This window comes from Dreissena polymorpha, chromosome 11 (assembly GCF_020536995.1).
Source record: "Dreissena polymorpha isolate Duluth1 chromosome 11, UMN_Dpol_1.0, whole genome shotgun sequence".
In the NCBI taxonomy this organism is placed as follows: domain Eukaryota; kingdom Metazoa; phylum Mollusca; class Bivalvia; order Myida; family Dreissenidae; genus Dreissena; species Dreissena polymorpha.
In genome coordinates, this window is record NC_068365.1 from 71,847,804 (window position 1) to 71,854,875 (window position 7,072).

Below are 7,072 nucleotides of genomic sequence, written 5' to 3' on the forward strand. Positions count from 1 at the left end.
TAGGCAATGAAACGTTTCGGGCCCATGCACCAGGCTCCTATAGTAGGCATAGTGCATATAGATCGCCAGTGCCTAGTAGATTTAACTCGTTTAAATTAGCCTACCAGTGCATTGACACCTGGTAGGACTATGTCAGGTTTTTACTCGGAATATTATATTGATTTAAATCAATTGGCTTTCTCAAATCTTAAGATTTGGCTTAGTAAGTAAGTAAACGCAATACTTCGTCACGGTCTCATTTGGCCTCTCAAATTTTCTTGGACCATAGGTAATTGCCTACTCTGCATAGTGCGTAATCCGGGACTGATTTTGAAACTGACAATTCTTTTAACCGTACGTGTAAACTTATATTCATATTAAGTGAACATTGTCAATTTACACTTCGTTTTAAAGGAACGTTTGGCATTACAAACATGCAGAGTTTCATCAGTTTGCAATTATCTCTTATGATTAATCATTTCGACTTTAAAGTAGCCTCAATGAATCAGCTGTTCGGACCGGAGGAACACAACTGCGGTCGCCACCCCCATTACTCCAACTGCCACGATCCCCGAAGTACCACGGTCCAACCAGGCACACAGTGTCCCTCCTCCCCAAAGCGCCAGGAACAATATCCCGCCAGAGCCTATCACAACCTCTGCTAACCAGAGGAAAACAACCGTGGTCATCACTCCCAATACTCCAACTCCCAATTCCGAACACGTATCAAGACGCTCGCAGTCTGCTTCTCCTAATTCTTCAAAAGCGCATGCTCGTAATCATCCCCCAGTATCTCCCAGAACTCCACTGAACACCCAGTCATCTGTGCCCAGCATCCAACGCCCCTGGGATTCTGCGCGTACTGATAACCGTGTGCCCTCTAGGGACACTCCACAGTCCAATAACCATAGTAGGACCACAGCAGACAGCAACCATAGCCATTAGGCCAGTGGGGGGACAGAACCCTCATCCAACCTGAAAGTAAACACCATAAAATTAGGAACTTTAAATGTTAGCGGCATCAAGAAAAGACTAAATTACCAGGAATTCACTGATTTCATAGGTTGTTATGATATATTTTGTATCTGTGAATCTCACACTGATACACACGATATTATAAAGATATATAACTATGATTATTTTGTGAACCATAGAAAGCAAGAATATAAACGCAAGTCTGGTGGCATTGGTATATTTGTTAAAGACAAGCTTGTACCCTCAATTAACATTTTAAAGTCAAATTGCGAATATGCCCTTTGGATCTCTATTGATAAATCTCTAACGATGCTTGACGAAAATATTGTCATTGGTGCTGTATACGTCCCACCCGAAAACTCTAAATTTTTTAACGACGATGAATTTATGACCCTTGAAAATGAAATCTCCCAGATATGTAGTGACCATAAATATGTAATTCTTGCAGGTGATTTCAATGGCAGAGTAGGCAGCATGAAAGATTACATAACCACTGACCCACATTTAAATGACATTTTCGATATCGATGACGACATACTGAGTCAACTAGACAAATACAAAACTCTTGAAAAATTATCCGTCCCACTTGCCCGCACCTCTCAAGACCATCGAACGAATGCACATGGCCTCCGTCTTATAGACTTATGTAAGAACAACAACATTTTCATTCTAAACGGTAGACTAACCTCTGGAAATAATCACGATATGCTTACATTCAGAAATAAATCCACAATAGACTATGTTATTGCCTCATCTGATTGTTTCTATTTTGTTTCGGAATTTCAAATCATTGAAACTGACCCAATATTCTCGGATGGCCATAATGCACTCTCATGGTCAATAGATATATCACATAGCAATCATCCAAATATAACTCCAAAAAGTAAAACTCACACCAATCAAAAACCAAAATGGAAACCTGATCTCGCCAGCCAATTTGTTAGCAATATCAACCCTAATGCGATTAACCAAATACTTAACCAAATGGATACTAACCCCAAATCGCAGCAGACCATAGAGCACATAACTGATGAGCTGCAATCAGTCTTCCATCAAGCATCCACCAGCACCTTCCCTGAAAATAAAACACATTTTCAAAATAACCATTCAGCTAACAATAAACCATGGTTTGGTCCTCAATGTTTCAAAGCACGCAAAAAGTATCACACTGCCAAAAAAATTTATAATAGCAACAAAACCACACTTAACAAAAAAGAAATGACGAACGCCAGCAAAAAATACAAACAAACAATGAACCACCATATTAATGCAAACAAACAAAACATGTCAAACAAACTTCGATCAATGTCCGACAAAAACCCCAAACAATATTGGTCATATCTTAACAAACTAAAACCAAAATCAAAAATCACAACTACACCAACTCTAGAAGAATTACAGGAACACTTCAAAGAACTAAATACAAACACTATCAATGACAACCGTTTCAATGACACAAACGACCAATCACATTATACAAGCACCACACTTAATTCCACAATCACCAAAGAAGAAATAGAAAAATGTATTTCAAACCTTAAAAACTCAAAAACTCCTAGCCCATTTGACAACATTCTTAACGAATACATAAAGTCCACAAAACATCTACTTATGCCTGTTTATTGCAAACTATTTAACTACATACTTGAAACCGGGTTCATCCCACAAAGTTGGCTCAATGGAATTATAATACCCATATTTAAAAACAAAGGTGACCCTAAAGATCCTAGTAACTACAGACCCATAACTATCCTCAGCTGTCTTGGCAAACTTTTTACTTCAATACTTAACAACAGACTAACTAAGTTCTTAAATGAAAACAATATCTTAGATGAAAATCAAGCTGGCTTTAGAAAAGGCTATTCCTGCTCTGATCACATATTTACACTTCACTCACTAATTGAATTAATGAAAAAAAAGAAACAAAAACTTTACTGCGCATTTATTGACTTCTCCCAAGCCTTCGATAAAGTCTGGCGTACTGGCCTCTGGCACAAACTAATCAAACAAAATATAACAGGTAAATTTCTCACTTTAGTTCAAAACATGTATAGCAATATCAAATCTAGTATCTCACTTAACGGTAACATATCTGAACCATTCATATCAGAAATTGGCGTAAGACAAGGGGAAAACCTGTCCCCTCTCCTATTTTCCCTCTTCCTTAATGATCTGCAAACACATATGCACCTCCAAGGCTCAAACGGCATAGAACTTACAAATTCTGAAGACCTAACTTTGTGGCTAAAACTACTTATATTACTTTATGCTGATGACACTGTTATCATTTCTGACTCAAAAACTGACTTCCAAAATAGCTTAAACATTTTCCATGATTACTGCGAGAATTGGCATTTAAAAATAAACCTCAGCAAAACTAAAATTATAATCTTCGGTGCTAGACAACTTCAAAACTTTCATTTCACACTAGGCATCCATCCCATAGACATAACTGACCGTTACCACTACCTAGGGATAACACTCTCAAGCAATGGCTCTTTCCTAAACGCAAGAAAACACCTAGCTGAACAAGCAACAAAAGCAATGCACCTATTATATATCAGAGCAAATAACGCAGAACTTCCCATAGACTTAATCCTTAAACTTTTCGACCACACAGTGCTTCCAATTTTAACATATGGTTCAGAAATATTTGGTTTTGAAAACATAGACATTCTGGAGAGAGTACACAACAACTTCCTCAGAAAAATTACTAAAGCCAGAAAATCTACTCCTATATCTTTTCTATACGGTGAACTTGGCAGGCATCCAATTGCAATCAATATTAAAACTCGTATGATCTCCTTCTGGTGTAGAACTCTTCAAGGCAAAGAACAGAAAATATCACATCAGATTTATAAGTACATGATGAACCTCCCAAACTCAAATTTTAAGTGGTCAAACAAAATAAAAGAAATACTCACATCAGTTAACCAAAGTAGCATATGGGATAATCAGTTTCAAATAAACCAAATTAATATCCACCGCTTAGTTAAATCACAGTTACTAACTCAGTTCAAAACCCAATGGCACCACCAATTACAGCAAACACACAAAGCACAAATATATACCAGCTTCAAACAATCACCATCCCTTGAAAACTACCTTATTAAACTCACCAAAAAAGAATACATTTACCTATTCCAATTCAGGACTGCTAACCACTGGTTTCCAGTCGAGACAGGCCGATACGACGGAACCCCATTTGAAGATAGAGTCTGCGGGCTATGTAATTCGGGTCAGGTTGGCACCGAACACCACTACCTCCTTAACTGCGATTTCTTTGATACTGAAAGAGAACAATTCCTAGGTAATGACACACATAATGCTTCTCTTAGCTCATTCTTATCATCAGAATCCTTACCTTTACTTAAAAATACAAGCAAATTTATACGCTTTATATTCAGTAAATTTAAACGCTAACAAAGATTCAATACAAGTACACATTTGTTTATAAATACAAATGCCACCAGACCACCAAATTATAGTATATGTTCTACTACAGTGCACTAATTGACTGTTAGTTTTTTGTTAAGTCTCGATCTAATGCGTTATTATGTACTTGGAAATGAATTTCATTTCAAAACCTGTATAGCCATCCTTTTTATTATTAACTAGGGCACATTTTTGTCTAAATAGTCTCCCTTTAATGATAATAACTACATTACTGCTTCTTCAAAGAGTCTACTTTTTTTCTTACATCCGTTTACTACTGTATAATCTGTGGTTACCTACTTGAAATTGAATAAATTCAATTTACATGCCACATTCTCAGTCTTATGTACATGTATGCTTTACCGTTATAAACATTAATTGTTAAGCATGAGGAACATTTATGCTTATAAGTTATATTTAATTACTTGTTAATACTTAATATGTGAATCAGTGTGAGAAATGTACATAAATTTGCTATATTCTTAATTTCATTCGCTAGTTGATGATTGTATTATATTAATTCGGTTGGGTTTCTCTAATAATGTTATATATCATGAGGAACATTTATGCTTATAAGTTATATTTAATTACTTGTTAATACTTAATATGTGTACCAGTGTGAGAAATGTACATAAATTTGCTATATTCTTAATTTCAATCGCTAATTGATGATTGTATTATATTAATTTGGTTGTGTTTCTCTAATAATGTTATATATCATGACTATGTGTACTTTTGCATCATTTTGATATGTTAAAAATCTGTACAAATATTTATTTGCTTTCATGACCATGGCTTCTTAAACAAATACTTCCTCGAAAAACCGGCCAAAAATTTATAGAATAAATTACAATAATAATAACCAGTCTATAACGTATTACAATTTCCTTTTGCTAGTGATTTTTATAATTCTGTACCATTTCTATATACTAATTTGTGTTTTGTTTTAAATAGCCGACTTATACCACCAGTATAATAGAAAGTTGACTGTAGTTACCTACTTGAAATTAAATAAATTCCATAAATTCAATTTACATGACACATTTTCAGTCCTATGTACATCTACACTTTACCGTTAAAAACATTAATTGTTAAGCATGAGGAACGTTTATGCTTATTTAATTACTTGATAATACTTAAAATGTGTATCAATGTGAGAAATGTACATAAATTTGTTATATCCGTTATTTCACTCGCTAACTGATAATTTATATATCATGACTACGTCTACTTTTGCATCATTCTGATATGTTAAAAATCTGTACATATATTTATTTGCTTTTCATGACCCTGGCTTCTTAAACAAATACTTTCTCGGAAAACCAGCTAAAAAAAAAAAAACAAAAAAAAGAAAAAAAAGAATATATTGCAATAATAATAATATCAGTTTATAACTTATAACAATTCCTTTTGCTAGTGATTTTCATATTTTTGTACCGTCTCGATTCACGAATTATCGTTTTGTTTTAAATAAGCCATTATAATAGTAAGTTGACAAAAAATCACCTCTTGATACCGCTTAGGCCTTGCTCATTCCTTTTGAATGCAGTACACACAATTTGCTTAATCCTAACGGTAGTACCTTATCTATTCTGTCCTTGAGAAGTACAGCTATCATTCATGGCCTCGGGTTGCTCCGACATTATCCATTCGCCCATTGGCAAATTTCATTGTGCGGGTGCAGTCGAGCGAATAAATCACGAAAAAGCATGTCTGCAACTATTCCGAATACAGAAATTAAAGCTACCAGCTGCAAGTTGCATTATCGCCTTAAACGCACTGTTTTAACCTGCACTTTTTAAATAAACATTTTTCTTTCCTGAAAACTGCTATCGGTAACAGCGCGTGCAAAGTTAAGTGACGTGTGAACAAGACAACCCCGCATAATTAAGGTTAAAGATCACTAATAATATTAGAATCCTCGACAAATTAGGCTACACAATTACGAACCGTTATTTCATTCTCATGCATTGCTCACTATGTATGATAATCTGGTGTTTTTTGTTATTGATTAACTTTTCCCACATTCTCGTAGTCAATATATTTATATATGCTCATTCTGAATACCCCCACCCTCGCTGGATAATATGTGCTGTTGTTGCTAAATTATCGGAAGTCAAAATATTGTTATAAAAATTGTACTTTGTTATATTGCCCTTATTGTATATGTTATATACTTGGGTGAAAATAAAAGTTCTGTTCTGTTCTGTTCTGTTCTGTTGAATTTACACACACTAATCTTAAATTGGCATACATCTGTTTCTATAGTTATGCTTAGACCGAATTATCGTCGTTGGGCTAAAATTCGTTAAATCTTGAAAAATTCAAGGACACAAGATCGACATTAACGAATAGCAATACATTCTGGGAAATAAACTGATTGGCAAACTTACAATATATTAAGGCAATTTAGTAATAAAGTTATCCATATAAAAACGTGTTAAATAATTATTTTCAATACCATCGAAATAAGTTAATTTGAGAGCAAGTATTAAAATCTACCACAGTACTAGACAACGGTTACAGTTTGTCAAAGATTGTGCATCTTGTAATAAAGATATTCCAATCACTAGTCTTTTTATTTAACCGACTTTGAGATGGTAAATACTTTAAATTATTATGTATGTTCTAGCACATGTTGACAATGCCATCTACAATTAACAGACAATTGTTTCAAAAAGAA

The 7,072-nt window shown here is 34.6% G+C and overlaps 1 long non-coding RNA gene across 1 annotated transcript; it reads right to left on the bottom strand.

Moving 5' to 3' along the window:
- Window positions 1–507: 507 nt before the first annotated feature.
- On the bottom strand, window positions 508–6,367 carry LOC127851789 (uncharacterized). The gene is made up of 4 exons (XR_008035955.1): window positions 5,972–6,367; window positions 4,093–4,243; window positions 1,951–2,029; window positions 508–954 (listed from the first exon to the last, which is right to left on the bottom strand). It is a non-coding gene; the product is annotated as an uncharacterized LOC127851789 (long non-coding RNA).
- Between the last annotated feature and the right edge of the window lie 705 nt (window positions 6,368–7,072).